General features: G+C 35.3%; 1 pseudogene across 1 annotated transcript; it reads left to right on the forward strand.

Moving 5' to 3' along the window:
- The first annotated feature begins 183 nt into the window (after positions 1-183).
- Positions 184-14,907, forward strand: LOC143607334 (kinesin-like protein KIN-12D; annotated as a pseudogene). The gene is made up of 23 exons (XR_013148948.1): positions 184-829; positions 913-1,152; positions 1,236-1,355; positions 1,450-1,563; positions 1,644-1,736; positions 1,810-1,970; positions 2,055-2,129; positions 2,735-2,822; positions 2,903-2,961; positions 3,042-3,105; positions 3,189-3,254; positions 3,356-3,484; positions 4,075-4,415; positions 4,484-4,553; positions 4,639-4,689; positions 4,786-4,830; positions 5,308-5,387; positions 5,482-5,563; positions 5,874-6,461; positions 6,551-6,931; positions 12,318-13,103; positions 13,578-14,114; positions 14,785-14,907. The product of XR_013148948.1 is annotated as a kinesin-like protein KIN-12D (transcript).
- The last annotated feature ends 2,611 nt before the right edge of the window (positions 14,908-17,518 follow it).

Consider the following 17,518-nt stretch of genomic DNA (forward strand, 5'->3'; position numbering starts at 1 on the left):
CTAATTACAGCTCATAATTATATACCGTTGTTCCAGATGATCGAGTATTTGTTGGCTGTTATTTATCTACTGTTGTTCCAGATTATTGATTATTTGTTAGCTGTTAAACCCTAGCGAATCTGATAATGAACTAGGGCTCATATATATCTACTGTTGTTCCAGAGTATCGAGTTTCCGTTATTTGTTTAGAATGTCGAGAGATTTAAAGTTATCGCGTCGAAATTCGGGTAAAAACTTGAAGTTTGAAGAAATTGAAAACCTGCCTGTTAATGTAAACCTTCGTGAGCCATCGATCGGTCGAGTGAGCATTGATTCTCATTCAAGGCCTCCATTAAACACAATTCAAGATCCTCCTCAAAACCCTAGCAAATCTGATTATGAATCAGGTCTCAAAAGTAGCAAACTATACAGAACACCTACCAAACCGAAGGTAAGGAATCTAGAATCCGGAATGGCATTGAAAACTCCAGAAAAGCAAGGAGGATTGAATCGGAATCGGTATGGGTGGGGATTTGAGTCAAGAGATGAGGTGAGAATTGGGAATGGAAATACACCTAAACCGTGTAAATCAATTCCGAGATGTCCGCAGGAGCCTAATTCTACACACAGTACACCTACAAAGAGTGTAGGTAAACCTCCAAATCTAGGATTTTTTAATGGAGGTAGTTCTAGGCCTCCTGTTAATGGAGGTGTTCGGACCGGGAACTTTGCAGCTTTATCTAAAGGAATTCCTGTAGCATTCAACACGTGTACAACTGTAAATACTGTTGAGGTTCCTCATTATGATCTTAGAGAAGATCCATCTTTCTGGATGGATCATAATGTTCAAGTAAGTTTATATAACTCTATACATAAGTGTTTGATACTTTGATTGGTGTCTGTGTTTGCTTATGGGGATGATATTTTCGTTAGGTTTTGATTCGAATCCGACCACTTAATGGTATGGAAATCGGCTCACAAGGCTACAATAGATGTTTAAAGCAAGAAAGTGCGCAAACCTTAACATGGATTTCACAACCAGAGACACGCTTTACATTTGATCATGTTGCGTGTGAAACAATTGACCAGGAAACCCTTTTTAAGATGGTTGGTCAGCCAATGGTCGAGAATTGCTTATCTGGCTACAACAGTTGTATGTTTGCATATGGGCAGGTAACATACTTTTTGATAATAGTTTCAATAACATATATATAGATTTTGACCTCATATTATATATGATCATGTGCTTATTACAGACGGGAAGTGGGAAGACACACACCATGCTTGGTGAAATAAATGATCTTGAAACAAAACCAAGCCCAAATCGAGGAATGACACCAAGGATATTCGAGTTCTTATTTTCTAAAATCATTTCGGTATTGAACTTATAGACATAATAATGTCCAATATTATTTTCTAATCCAGCCCTTCGTAAGTAGTTTAATGCCCAAATCTTTTGCATTTGTACAGGAAGAGGAAAGTCGAATTGACGAAAGACTAAAGTACACCTGCAAGTGTTCTTTCTTGGAGATTTACAATGAACAAATAACTGATCTACTTGATCCCTCTTCCACAAATCTGCAGGTATGTTACGCGTTGCATGAATAATGACATATTTATTATCATCGAAGTTTAATAATATTTTGCTATTGTGTTTCTTGTAGCTGCGGGAAGATGTTAAAAAGGGTGTGTATGTTGAAAACCTTACAGAATATGAAGTTCATTCCGTGAGTGATATTCTTAAACTTCTTAGCCAGGTACACCATGATCTTTTTATGCTTTTATAACCTTAAAGTCTTTTTGTCATTTTCTTACTATATTTATGTTTAGGGTTCTGCAAATAGGCGAGTTGCTGCTACAAATATGAATAGAGAGAGCAGTCGTTCACACAGTGTTTTTACATGTGTTATTGAAAGTAGGTGGGAAAAAGATTCGACATCTAACCTAAGATTTGCAAGGTTAAATCTTGTTGATTTAGCTGGTTCAGAAAGGTGCTGAATGTAGATAATATTACTTGTATTTGTCAGTATTTTGGTTTTGTTTAGAATTAGAATTCTGTGGTTTTCTCTTAACAGACAAAAAACTTCTGGTGCTGAAGGTGAACGATTAAAAGAAGCTGCCAATATTAATAAGTCTTTATCTACACTTGGGTATGAGCATTTTATTTACCAATTCTCTTTCTTCTTTTTACTGGTAAAGAACTTTTTTCCAGAAGTAAGAACTTGGTTAAAAATGATGACGCAGCAGTTGACTTGTGGGTAACTTTGACCATGTTTTTGGCTCATATGTTCAATTACCCTAAATGACTTTTAAGTGTTTTTTTTAATGTTTGAACCTGGTCAAACTGATGATGTGACTGCCAATAACTTTGATCATGCTGATGTTTTTCTGGCTCATGTGGTGATGGCATGCCACCTGGAAAGCTAACTAACTTAGAAGATCAACCAAAATGAAATTGTTTTAAAATGTTGAGCCTGCTTTGAGTGCAATGTGGCAGTCAACAAGTTTGACAATGTTGACTTTTTTCTACCTCATTTGGTGATGACATGTTACCTGGAAAACTGGCCAACTTAAAAGTTCAACCGAAATGATCTTTATTTTTGAAATTTTGAGCCTGTTTTGTGTGCTGCGAATAGAGTGTGCCATCCAAAACAGAAAGCAGATCATTGTTGATACCTTGTTATGCAGTTCTTTTTTTTTAGTTTTCGTATTGGACTTTTGATATACTTAGTAATGCAAATTTTTTTTTGTACAGTCATGTAATAATGGTTCTAGTTGATGGTGCTAATGCAAGAACAAGACATGTTCCCTATCGAGATTCCAGACTCACTTTTCTTCTTCAGGTGATTAAAAGTTTTATAATTTAAGTTCATAAAAAATCCATTTTACTTATTTATTTATTTATTATAAATGTGTGACACAGGATTCATTGGGTGGGAACTCGAAAACTATGATAATCGCTAATGTTAGCCCTTCTATAAGGTATACTTCATTTATCAGGACTTCTGCGAAAGAAGCAGTTTAAACCAAAATTTTTAACTAACATTATTTTCTGTTTCTAGTTCTGCTATTGAGACCTTGAACACTTTAAAATTTGCTCAGCGTGCAAAACTTATTCAAAACAATGTAAGAAAGTTTCTATATAATTTAAATCCTTCATATGTTATTCAAAACCTATAATAATTCTCTGTTTTCTTGGCATTTCGAAGGCCGTGATAAATGAAGACGCATCTGGAGATGTAGTGGCACTTCAACACCAGATACGACTTCTCAAGGTAATTTCTTCACAAAAAAAAATGATAATAACAGTAATAAAATAAAAATAATGTTAGTAATTATAATAATAATACCTAATGTCCAGCTTTTATTTGTATAGGAGGAACTTGCTATCTTGAAACGCCAGAATACATCACGGTCTCTAACATTTAGTTCAAAAGATGAGAATTGTAGCAATGCAAGTTCATATGGAGATGAAGATGAAGATAAAAGGGTTTCATGTAACCAGGTATATACTAATAGGCTTGTAAAAGAACTGAACATTCAGTTAACCGTTTAACATGAGGTTCGTCTATTTACTAAACAAACGGGTATGAAAAAAACTTTTTGTTCTTTAAGTTAAAGGAACAAACACGAACACATGTCTCGTTCATTCATTTATGTTCGTGAACGTTTGTTTACGTTCATTTATTTTTATTAGTTTACGCTTGTTCGTTTATAAATTCATTCAAATCAATTACGACATAATCTTTAGTCTATTTTTATGAAACTAAATATCACCTACTACAAATTTAGTCTATTTTAATTACTTTTTTAGACCCAAAAAAGTTTATGTTCGATGAATTATGTGTGGTTACATTTGTTCATCTATGTTTAGTTATGCTTGTTCGTTTATGATCGTTTACATTCGTGTTTGATTGTTTGTCCAGTTAAATGAAAACGAACAAACACTAACGCACCCTACTCGTGTTCGTTAGGTTCATTTACAGGCCTATATACTAGCAGTCTGTTTCAATGGCTGTCATCTGTTTTTTCTTTTCTTTCTTTTTTTTGGTCAATTTAGTGTAAGGCTGTATTTACTTATTTTTGTCATTATAGTTGAAATCTTTGGAGAGTTCTTTAAATGGAGCTTTAAGGAGAGAAAAGTCAACAGAAAGCTGTATTAAACAGCTCGAAGCAGAAATCGAACAGCTAAACTGTTTGGTTCGTCAACGGGAAGAAGAAAACAGGTGCACTAAAATGATGTTGAAGTTTCGGGAAGCCAAAATTCAGAAAATGGAGTCAGTTTTTTCTGGATTAATATCTGCAGATACTTATCTTATAGAAGAAAACAACACTCTCACTGAAGAAATTAAAATTCTTCGTGCAAAAGTTGATAAGAATCCTGAAGTAACACGATTCGCTGTCGAAAATATTAGGCTTCAGGAACAACTTAAAAGGTAGTGTTAAATATATATTAGATAATTAGTATTAGGGTTTGATTGTGAAATATTTTATGTTATTTCAGATTTCAAGATTTCTATGAAGAAGGGGAGAGAGAAATGTTGTTGGCTGAGGTGTCTAAATTGCGGGATCAGGTATTTATCTATGCTATTTCATCAAGCACACTTCAGTATTTTGGTGTTTTCTTTATAATTATATATTTGTAAATTTTTTTGACAGTTGGCTCTTTTACTCGATGAACATAATTATATGAATCTGAGAACGGAAAAGGTAATCTTTAATGATTGTTAGGTGTTAAGTGTTAGCTTCTCATATTTACCAGTCATTTAATAAAAAACTTAATAACTTATATGCAAATGATAACAGGAAGCTGCAAAAGACAAAAACGAAATCGATTCTCGTCAATCCGAGGTTGTTTTTTGGCATTTTTAATATAGTAATGATAATGTATGTGCAGACCACCCAAGTATTCAACCTTTTCTATTGATACCACAAAGGACTTAAATCATGCCAATTGCCAAAACGCCTTTAAAAATCCAAAAATATACGGTCACATTTCATGTATACCTCATCATCTAATATGATTTTGGCCAGAATCAGCATAAAGCACGCCAAATGACGAAAATACACTACTTACGTTGAAACATAATACTGCTAGCCTATAAGATGTGGACACCTCATTATCCAACATGTTTTTTGCCGGAATTGATATAAAACATGCCAAATGACGAAAATGCCCTTAAACCTTTTAAAAATATAATAATTTTAACATTTGAAAAGGCATGACACCTCATCAAGTGTAATTATGTCTATAATGTAGTTGAATATTGGTGACCTTAATGCACAAAAGTTTATACGTGTTTTTGACAATTTTTAAACTAATTTCAGTTATTAAAGAGCCAGGAAGAGTTAGAGAAGTGCAGGGATAACCTGAATTCTTGCATAGAGGAAAATACAAAACTCTGCAGGTAACATAATCTGCTCCCATTAAATCTTTTTTTTTCTTTTAATTATTTTATTTTTCGTAATCTTGTCCATTTAGCAGTTCTTTGTTTTCTACAGGGAAATTTCCGACTTAAATGCTTTATTAGAAAGACAAAAATCTTCACTGAATGTTCAAGTTGGTGGCATTGAGGTCATGAAGGTATATTCAGTTACTTTTTAGTTATATTAGTATGATGGCATTGAGGCCTTAAAGGAAATGCCATTTTTTTCAAAATTAGCATTTTGATTCTTTTGGAATCAATATCCGAATCTTCTTCAGTTGAAGATGAAAAAGATGAAATTTTTAAAAAATACCCTAGAAAGACAAAAATCTTCACTGAATGTTCAAGTTGGTGGCATTGAGGTCATGAAGGTATATTCAGTTACTTTTTAGTTATATTAGTATGATGGCATTGAGGCCATAAAGGAAATGCCATTTTTTTCAAAATTAGCATTTTGATTCTTTTCAGGAATCAATATCCGAATCTTCTTCGGTTGAAGATGAAAAAGATGAAATTTTTAAAAAATACCCTGAAGAAATAACGGGTTTACAGTTGGAGCTAGAATTTCTCAAGACTATTTTCAAGGAAGAAAGATATGAAAACAATTTGAAAGAAAAAGATATCCAACAAGAATTGACCCTTTTAAAAGAGAAGTATGAAGAGAAAGATAGAAACTTCAACGGTTTATCTGAGGAGTTTGACTTTTTGACCAGAAAGATTGAAGAGGTCGTTACTGTGGGACACAATGCACTTGATGATGCCTCAAACTTCATTGGTCACGGAAAACAAACGCGGGTTTGTGAGAATTTACAAGTTATTGCAAGAAAGATATCTGAAAAAGAATTGAGGATAGATGAACTTAACACATGTTTAGAGGATGCAAAGGTAAAAGGTAATGAAATGGAGACAATGTTAAGGTCATTACGAGGAGCAATTTTGGTAATGTCAGAAGCACACCAAAAAGACTGCATTAAAAAAGATGAAGAAATTGATAAATTGTTATCAGAGTTAAATGTGAAGAATTCTGTCATAAATCTGATGGAAGAGCAACGAAAGGTGAATTCTCCATTTTTTTTCTGTTTAAAAATTTGTTCATAAGTGTAAACTTGTAATTCCTGACTAACTTTATTTTTTTAATTGTGTAGCAATACGAGGCTGAACTTATGGATTCAAAGATACATGCAACACAACAAGAAATGGAATCTAGTTGCTATCTTGATAAATTTGCAGAAATTCAACACAATGTTATGGAAGCAAATTTGGTGATTAACACACTAGTGACTGAAAATGAAGCAATGAAGATGGAGATTAGCCATCAAATCCAAGTGATTAGTGGCCAAGATGAAAAGTTAAGATGTTTAATTGCTGCAGAAAATACTGACCATGAAAATGAGAAAATTCATATGTCAATGGTTTTTGAAAAGTTGAAAGAACAATTAATTATTTCCTATGTGGATATGCAATTGAAGGATTGCATCTTGCTTGAAAAAGACGCTGAGGTTGATCTTCTCCTGAAAGAGAAAGAGGTATTTTTTTCCTTTCTTTGTTTAACATTATATATACATACATACATACATACATACATATATATATGTTGGGTCGTATCTCAAGGTCTCCGTAGGAATTAAACGATAATCAATAAACAGTAACACAGAAACGTTAAAGAGATTTCACTTTGTTATTAGGGAAATATAGCTCAAAAACCCTATTACAAACTATCTCTTGTTTTCTTGTTCTTAAACCCTAACTCGGTTAAGATACATTTATATGAAAGACTAACAAACCATAACACCCATAACCCTAGCCCATCCAGCTAAGACATCTCGGGCCGGACCACTTGGCCCACTCGGTAATTAGCCTTCATTCACCCCCCTAATTTCCGAGTTGGATTTTGGGAGGTCTTCAACATGTAGTAACTCGCGCATCCTTTGAAACTTGAATCTTGCAAGTGCCTTTGTTAAAATGTCCGCCTTTTGCTCCTTTCCACTTTTACATGCATAACTTCAACTTCATCTGCTTCAACACATTCTCGAATGAAGTGATATCGAGATTTGATGTGTTTCGTTCGACCATGAAACACGGGATTCTTCACGAGGGCAATCGCGGAGGTGTTGTCAATCTTCAACTTAATCTTTTGTAGCGGGTCACCGGTTATTTCACCCAATAATTCTCGGAGCCAAACTGCTTGACACGCGGCTGCAGAAGCTGCCATATATTCAGCTTCACACGAAGAAAGTGCCACGGTTGCTTGTTTTTGTGAACACCACGTGACGGGAGTCGAGCCGAAGTAGAAAACATGCCCGGTTGTACTCCTTCCGTCATCCTCATCCACATTGTGACTACTATCACTATAACCAACCAATTTCTTTGACCCGTTTCGTTCAAACTTTAACCCAAAAAGTTTTCTTCAAGTACCTCAAAATGTGATTAATTGCCAAACCATGTGACTCTCTCGGACTTTGCATGTAGCGACTAACAACCCCGACCGAATATGACAAGTTAGGTCGCGTATGTAATAGGTATCTCAAACACCCGACAATCTTCCGGTATCCCGTCGCATCAATCTCCTCGTTTTCGGCTTTACATAACCGTAAGCCATGATCCATAGGTATGTGAGACCGGTAACATGTTTCCATTCCCGAATCCTTTAGAATTTTACGTGCGTACCCTTCTTGATTAATTTGTATCTCGTTATTGCTTTGTGAGACTTCAATACCGAGATAATATGTTAACTTCCCGAGATCCGACATCTCAAACTTGGTCGACATACCTTGTTTGAAGTCGGTTATAATACAACGGCTTGTCCCGGTTACAAATAAATCGTCAACATAAACTGCCACAATCAGATGATGCTTTCCCTCAACCTTTCGGTACACCGACTTTTCTTTCACGCACCGAACAAACTTCATATTTTTCAAAATCTGATCGAGTTTACAGTTCCAAGCCCGTGGTGCTTGCCTTAAACCGTACAAAGCTTTTGACAGTTTATATACCTTGTGTTCTTCCCCCTTCTTCTCGAATCCCTCTGGTTGAACTACATAAACGGTTTCCTTTAACTCACCGTGTAAAAACGCTTTTTTTACATCAAGATGATGAATCTCCCACCCATTCGATGCGGCCAATGCAATTAATAATCGAATAGTCTCGATTCGTGCGATTGGAGCAAAAACTTCTTCAAAATCGATCCCGACTTGTTGCACATACCCCTTTGCAACTAACCGTGCTTTGTATTTATTAATAGTTCCATCGGCATTCTTCTTCACCTTGAAAACCCATTTTAAACCTATGGCTTTTATCCCATTCGGTTTCTCGATCAGGGTCCAAGTATTATTTTTGTGGATGGAATCTATCTCGGCCTTCATCGCTTTAACCCACTCTTTTGAAACTTTAGCCTCTTGATAACAATTTGGTTCTTCGTTGATTGCTAAAAGTAACTGTTCACAATCAATATCTGCTTGTAAAACAGTCATCAAGGTACTGTGGTGGAACCGAAACACGCGCTGATCTTCTCGGTTCTGGTATGACTGTTTCGACTTGTTGGGTTGGTAGAACAGGCCCGTTTTGGGCTGCTGAACGTGCTGAAGCATTGCTGCCAGAAACGGCACTGTTTGGGCTGTTTGGGCCCGTTTGTGTACCGTCATGCGGGCCTGATTTGGAGTCACCGTGGCTGCTGTCGGGTGACTCGCTTGAGTCAAAATTGGAGCTATCAGTCAGCATGGGGCTGATCATAACAGGCCGGTTCCAACATCTATCGAACTACCCCAAAAAAACTTAAACATACCCGGTTCGCCATCTTCATCTCCGCTTGGTTCTTCCCAATTCCACCCAACCTTTTCATTAAACACCACGTCTCGGCTAACGACAATTCTTCGGGTTTTCGGATTATAAAACCGGTACGCCTTAGAACCCGGTTCTGTTCCAAGATTCACAAGAGGTCTCGATCGGTCATCAAGCTTCTTCAAGTGAGGTTTTTCAACCTTAGCATATGCAAGACAACCGAACACTCTTAAATGTTCAACAGTCGGCTTCTTCCCCTTGAACATTTCATGCAAGACAACCAAACACTCTTAAATGTTCAACAGTCGGCTTCTTCCCCTTGAACATTTCATACGGTGTGCGGTTCTTTAACGATCTTGTTGACACTCAATTAATTAAGTACGTGGAGTGTCGAACCGCTTCTCCCCACAAATAATTTGGTACCTTCATGGCCTTCAAGATACTCCTTGTCATCTCCAAAAGAGTACGGTTTCGGCGTTCTACAACACCGTTTTGTTGAGGCGTATACGGGGCCGTTAAGTGTCGCGAAATTCCATTTTCTTCACAAAACCCATTAAATTCACTCGATGTGAATTCTCCTCCCCGATTGGTTCGGAGTGTTTTAATGGTCACTTCGGTTTCTTTCTCGACCAAGGCTTTGAACTTCTTGAATTTCTCGAATGCCTCGCTTTTTTCTTTCAACAAAATAGACCACATATATCGTGAAAATCATCAATTAATACAAAAATGTATTTATTACCAGATATGGTGGAGGGGGTAATCGGACCACACAAGTCCCCATGAACAAGCTCGAGAACTCGTTTAGCCCGAAACATCGTGGTCGACGGAAAAGATTTCCGTGTGTGTTTGCCCACCAAACATGACTCGCGCATCTCATTCTCGTGCTCGACCCATGGTAAACCATGAACAATCTCCTTTTTAGTCATCGACTTCATCGTATCGAAACTAATATGCCCAAGCCTTGCATGCCAACGCCAAGCATCATCACCAATCTTGGCTAGCAAACAAACTGGTGAACCCACGTTTAAACGTATCTTGTATAACCGATTCGGTGATCTCGTTACCTTCATTAGCAACCTTCCACCCCCATCATGCATAGTCAAGAATTCATCTTTCATTCTCACATCACAACCGGACTCGGTAGCTTGACCTAGGCTCATAATATTGGTTTTAAGCCCGGGTACATAGTATGTTTCCGTTAGCAAATTCCATTTTCTTCACAAAACCCATTAAATTCACTCGATGTGAATTCTCTTCCCCGATCGGTTCGGAGTGTTTTAATGGTCACTTCGGTTTCTTTCTCGACCAAGGCTTTGAACTTCTTGAATTTCTCGAATGCCTCGCTTTTTTCTTTCAACAAAATAGACCACATATATCGGGTACATAGTACGTTTCCGTTAGCAAATTTTGCTCACCGGATTTTCCTTGAAAAATAATCGAGCGTCGACCCTTGATTTTCACGCACGACCCATCGCCAAATCTTACATTTCCGGTTATGCTTTCATTCAATTCTGAAAAGAATGACCGGTTTCCCGTCATATGGTTGCTTGCCCCGTTATCCAAATACCACACATTATTCTCTACCAGACCGGTTTCAAATTTCTTGGGTATTAGATTCTGTCCATTCAAAAACACTACCTCGTGTACATATGCGGTATCGGCCTCCACCGTTTCTGCCACATTTGCTTCCTGTAACTTTTGTACACGATCCGGGCATTTCGATGCAAAGTGCCCCATTTGATCACATCGATAGCAAACCACCTTGGAATGGTCTTTCTTTACCTTTTCCTTCCCTTTTGACACGACCTCTTCCCCTGCCTCGGTTATTTCGTCCTCGGCCTCGACCTCGACCTCTTGACCCGTTTTCTCCCCGTCTTGAATAAGAGCTTTCACCATTTGAGAATAATAGGTTACCTTGTGTTTCCATAACTTCTTCCTTGATTCGTTCTTCATAGGCTTTCAACCTTCCTACGACATCTTCAAACCCGGTTTTGTTCAAATCCAAGACTTGTTCTAACGAAGCAACAATTTGAATGTACTTAGAACGAGGAAGTGCCTTTAGAAACTTCTTTACCATCTTTGTCTCTTCAATCTCTTCTCCTAGGGCTGCAGATTTTGAGGCCAAACTTGATAACTTCCTGGCGAAGTCATCAATCGATTCTGAATCACGCATTTTCAGATTATCGAATTCTGTGGTTAGGGTTTGGAGACGAGCTTCTCAAACCCGATCAGCCCCCAAATGACGGCTTTTGATTGCACCCCACAGATCTTTTGCGGTTTCCTGATTGCCTACTTGCATAATCAGATTTTCGGGTATTGACTGGAACAAAAGTGCTATTGCCAAGTCATTCTTCTCGTCTTCGGCTGAATCTGACCCAATCGTATCCCACACTTTATGAACCTTCAAAACAATTTTCATTCTCATGGCCCATACGGTGTAATTTGTAGCAGTTAACATGGGACAGTGCACGGACGTAGATCCGGCTTCTTTCCCCTTCGGTACAGAATCCCCCATATCTTTCTTACGACGGCTGTACGTAGAAAGTGGTGTAGTGGGATCCAGTACTTAGATGTAGTACCACTTGATTAAACACAGCTCGTATAATCGAAATAGACAACAGTTTTAGATCTGAAATAACTCGATCAAACCTGACTCGTTTAATCGCGAGTTCAGCAGCAGCAGCAGCTCGGTTTCTGGTCGAACGCGTGACGGCAGCAGAGGTGCACAGCAGCGACGGTGCACAACTGTGTTAAGTGGCGGCGGCTGTGAAACCCTAGGCGGCGGCTGGTGATTATCGTTCAGATTCCTTGAACCGGATCTGATACCAAGTCAAGATTTTCATAGGAATTAAACGATAATCAATAAACAGTAACACACAAACGTTAAAGAGATTTCACTTTGTTATTAGGGAAATATAGCTCAAAAACCCTATTACAAACTATCTCTTGTTTTCTTGTTCTTAAACTCTAACTCGGTTAAGGTACATTTATATGAAAGACTAACAAAACATAACACCCATAACCCTAGCCCATCCAGCTAAGACATCTCGGGCCGGCCCACTTGACCCACTCGGTAATTAGCCTTCAGTATCATACTGATTCAGTTTTTAAAATATCTGTTGTTTACTTGCATAGCTATATGAGGTTGAACTTATGGATGCAATGAAAAACACAACACAACATGCATTGGAATCTTGTTGCAATCTTGATAAATTTAAAGAAACACAACAAAAGATTAAAGAAGTTGATTGTATGATCAACAAACTGGTGAATGAAAATGAAGCAATGAAGATTGAGATTGACGAGTTGAAGAGAAAAGAAATTAATTTTATAAACGAGAGGGAGATCCTAGAGGACGGTTATTCTGCTCTTGAAAAACAGATTAATGAGAAAGATGAGGAGTTGAGATGTTTGGAAGAGAAGCTAGTGATTGATTTATCTGCCAAAGATATCGAGGTATTTATGATGTCATGAAAACTAGAACAAGTGGCTTCCGAAAATAATGATCTTGAGAAAGATAAAGTTAGTATGTCTGAAGTTGTTGAGAAGTTAAAGGAAGAGATAATTATTTGTAATGTGGATTTGCACTTCAAAGATTTGATCTTGCTCGAACAAGAACTGAAAAGTAACGATGAAACCGAAGAATGTGAAGCTTGTTTTGAATCTTTAGAATATGAACATTATGAAAACATTGTAAAAAGCCTGGTTCTTGAAGCTCGGTTGATCGAAAACGTTGAAGATGCGTTAAAAGCAAAAAGGTCCGCTGAGGTGGAATTGGCAGAAACAAAGAAGGCCTTGGAAGTTATTGAATTGAAAACTGCTTTTGATGGAAACAATTTGATTGAATCATTGAAAGGAGATTTGGAAAGTGTTACTTGTGAAAGAGATGACCTTCATGTTGAGTTAGTTAATGCAAAACAGGTATGATTTCTTCTTCACTTGACAACAATTTTCCCATTTTACCCTTTTGTAACTTTTGCTGTGAAGTTATTGTCTGTGTTTCTTTCAAATTTGGCCTTATATAATAGCCTACTTCAAAAATTGAATACCTACTATTGTTAACCTTATTGTTAAGTGTTGCAAGTTTCCAAGAAAAATGACATCTTAAATGCATAAGGGTAAAATTGGCATTGTGCTAAATAAAACTACATTGATTATAAAAATGTCTTATTGAAATATGTAGGAAATAACCCCTCTCTTGACATTAAATTATTAATTTAACGTGAGGCAAAATCGTTCATCAAGATTTTATAAGGGTCTTCTGGTAATTAAATATAAGTAGTGATCATATATATCATATATATAAGGGTCATCACCATAATCCACTTAAAAGATTTGCTGTACTTATATATTTGAACATAGTGTCCAACCATTTATATTTTTTAAACTTTGTAGCTATACGAACTTGAACTTACGGACGCAATGATAAACACATCACAACAAACAGTGGAATCTTCTTGTTATCTGGACAAATTTGTTGAAACACAAAACAAAATTAAAGAAGCAGATTTTATCATCAACAATCTAATGACAGATTTATCTGCAAAAGAGGCCAAGTTATGCATGATGTCGTCGAATATACAAGAATTGGTATCAGAAAATAATGCTCTGGAGACTGAGAATATTAATATGTCTAAAGTGTTTGAGAAGTTGAAGGAAGACATAATTATTTCCCATGTTGATTTACACTTTAAAGACTTGATCTTGCTGGAAGTAGATGCCGAATTGAGGTTACATAAGGTGGAAAATGAGACACTTGTGGCCAAAATAAAAATCCAAAAAGATAAAGTTGCAGAAATGGAAGGTTTTTGTGAAGCTTTAGTGTGTGAGCTTTATGAAAATTTTGTGAAAAGCTCGGTTTTTGAAAGTTGGTCGACCGAAAATGATTTAAATGCGAAAAGGTCAATAGAGCAATTGACTCATTTTCAAGAGGTAAGCTGCCTAACTGCCTAAGCCCCATTGAATTTTTCTTAATTTTTTTAGAGTTTGAATATAACTGATAATACATAGTCCTTTTTTTTAATTTTTTTATTTCTTAATAATCCAATAGACAAAAACCATCCCTTATTAAAAGCCCTAATAGTTTGTTTGTTTTTTAATAAAATACTTTATTTTTATCTATTTTACGTATATTTAATAACATAGTGATTGCATATATGTGTAATCACCAATTTAATATAATCACATAAGAACATATAATAAAAGGCAAAAAGTAGTTTTGTCGTTAATTACATGTAAATATATGATTACGTATACGTAAACTGGTTATTACACATATGTAAACTTGTAATTACATATACGTGTAATCACCAATTTACATATATAATCACAAAAGATGAAATTACCTTCGAATAATATTAAGTATATTTAATAAGTAAAATGGTTGGTTGTGGAGAGTTCTTAAATAATTTCGAAGTTCTAAAATGATCTAGGAACATATATCTCAATAGTTTACGAGAAAAGATAAATCTTATTTATTTTTTAAGTTTTTCAGTATGTTTAGGATTTTAATCCCATAGGAAAAAAAATTGTTAGATTGTTAGTTTTCTTCTCATTAGTACTTATTTATTTTCTTATTAATTTTTATTTAATCATTGCTTAGCTATATGAGATTCAGCTTAAAGAATCAACTACAAAACTACAAGAAGCAGTTTTAAGGATCAACAAGCTGGTGACTGAAAATGAAGCAATGAAGGCTGAAATTGTGACAACCGCCAAAAATTAGACTAATCTGGTAATTATCTTAACCGTAATCGCGTATTAATTAGTAAAATAAATACATAGGAATAATATTTTAAGCCAAAGTTTTTGATTTTAGTTGAATTTTAAAATATGGAACCCGAAAAAGTTCAATTTTGTCGTGTAGCTGACATTGTACAGATTGACACCGGGTAATGTCTCAAAACAGATAAATTCATAAACGTGTCAAGATGACCTCGAAAAATAAAATTTTATGTTAGGATATTAGAGATAGTATATAAACTTAATTTTAAAATGTTCGAATCGCGAAAATTAGAAAATAAGTAACCGAAAGCCAGTAGAGGACACCGTAAGGACCCGATATCAAGTTTCTCAGAAAATTATGTTTTAGGCAGACATGACTGTAATCTAATTTCGCTCAAAAGTCTGATAAAAATTATTAGAAACGGATGTCGTTTGGCTAGATAAATTACGAGACACGTTAAACCTTAACACCTAGATAATACCACATGTTATTATTTAAAACCAACCTTTCCACTCCCTTACCCTCTCTCACGCCAACCCTCACACAACCCCACACCCATTTGCATTATTATATTAATATATACATACATACAATGATTACCTAGATTACTTGGAAGCTTCAAACATGGACACATTCACACTCTACTATCCACTCACAACCCTATACCATCCTAATCACCAACCCTATACCTCTTCTCTCTCTATAAAACCGGATACCACCACCACTTCACCATCATCACCATTTCAAAAACCACCTTACACTATTGTTGAAGATTAGGAGTTCTTGATGGAAGCTTAAGCAAAATAGGAGTTTAGGAAGCTAAAGAAGGAGTCATAAACTAACTTAAGGCCACATTATCACCTCCTTAGGCACCAATCCAAAAATCTAAGGTAACCCACTTCAAGATTTGTATATATTAGTTGTTATTTAATGTTTAAATCTTGATTTTGATATGCTTGATAGTGTGCATGGCAAGTATAATATGGATGTATGCATGCATGTGTGTGACCCGTGAGTTTGCATGTGAATGTATAAGATGGGTTTTTGTTGAATTATAGGACTTATATTGGTTGCATATTAGCTTATATAGATTGTCCATATTAATGTTACTTGAGGTTTGTTTAACAAATGGGTTTAAGTATTGTTTTAATAATGGAAGTAAATGTGTAAATGGTCAAAAGATTGAAAATGGATTATGGGTAAAAACACCGTTAGAACCGTGGGTTTTGATTTGGGGTGTGGATTGAAGTTGTAAGCTTGTTAATGGTAAAATGGATAAAGAAAGAATGATAATAACCCATAATATAAATACGAATATAGATATACAATATGCTTTTCGGAGGAAGAACTCACCTTTGATTTCGGTGTTCGAATAAACGCTCGTTCCTATATTAGTACACGTTCGTTAATTTTAATTCGGGTTTGACTAAAATTATATAATTCTTATTCTAAAAATCCACACAAGCACACAACACATAAAGTTTACTACTTATAATTCTATAAATACATACTTAAAAATGTAAACAAGTAATAATCAACTAATAATTGTTTTATTTAATAATTTAATTTAATTATTAAAATTTATAAAAATTATTACCTTCTAGTTGCTGGAGTGTTTTGGAAAAATTCAAGTTATTATTTTATTTAAAATTTGACTATTATAATCGTTTTGTCGGTTTTGCCGATTTCGTTGGTTTGAGCTTAAAAACGAACCAGTTGTTATTTTATGAAACTTTTAGTTTTAAATTACTAAAACACTTTTTACATAGTTTTTAGTCAAGTTTTATTGGTTTTTCAATAAAAATGTTTTGGTTTTTATTTTGTGCCAATTTCTTAAAAATGCCAATTTTTAAACGTTTTCGTGTCGGTTTTCGCGACACGAACCGTGTTGGTTTAAGTTTTGCTATTCTTGACTTTTCTTATACTTTAACTTATGTTAAATATAAGAATATTATGACTTTAGGAGCTGTTTTAATTCAGTTCCAAAAACTCATGTCGGTTCACCGTAAAAGTCGAACTTTCCGACCGTTAAAGTCACCGACAAGCTATTTAAGTCACAATGTCAAAACCCAACCATTTGGTACAAACAAATGTACATATAATAACAAATAATATATCATCATATACATGTTTGATCATCTAGCACCAAGTATGCACACAAAACAAATTTCTAATTACACATACCTCAAAACCTTAACTTAAGTCTTCAACTACACAATGGACATGTTATTTCTATGTCTCTACAAGGTGTTTATGTACCAAAATTTCCAGATCTTAATAACCATATTAAACCTCTTATTTCATCCCATTATCATCTTTAAAACAAACACATTCTTGATTCTTAACAACAAAGTTTCTATTTACTAGTAAGTAGCACATTTTAATAACCTTATTATCATACCAACAATCTTTACAATAGAGTTTACTAAAGTAATCCTAACCACAAGTCTTTAATCATCCACAAAAGATTATGTTCACTTATCATCTTGCAAAACATCTTGTACAATTTACAAAGTTTCTTTTATTAGTAAGTTTAACACAAACTCTTGTTTATCTAAGTTATCATGTTTCATGCATCCTAGTACTTCTAGTAGATTTTATTCTTTTCCAT

This window comes from Bidens hawaiensis, unplaced genomic scaffold, assembly GCF_021521415.1.
Source record: "Bidens hawaiensis isolate Kalapana, Puna unplaced genomic scaffold, B.hawaiensis_p1.1 tig00081214_1, whole genome shotgun sequence".
Taxonomy (NCBI): Eukaryota; Viridiplantae; Streptophyta; class Magnoliopsida; order Asterales; family Asteraceae; genus Bidens; species Bidens hawaiensis.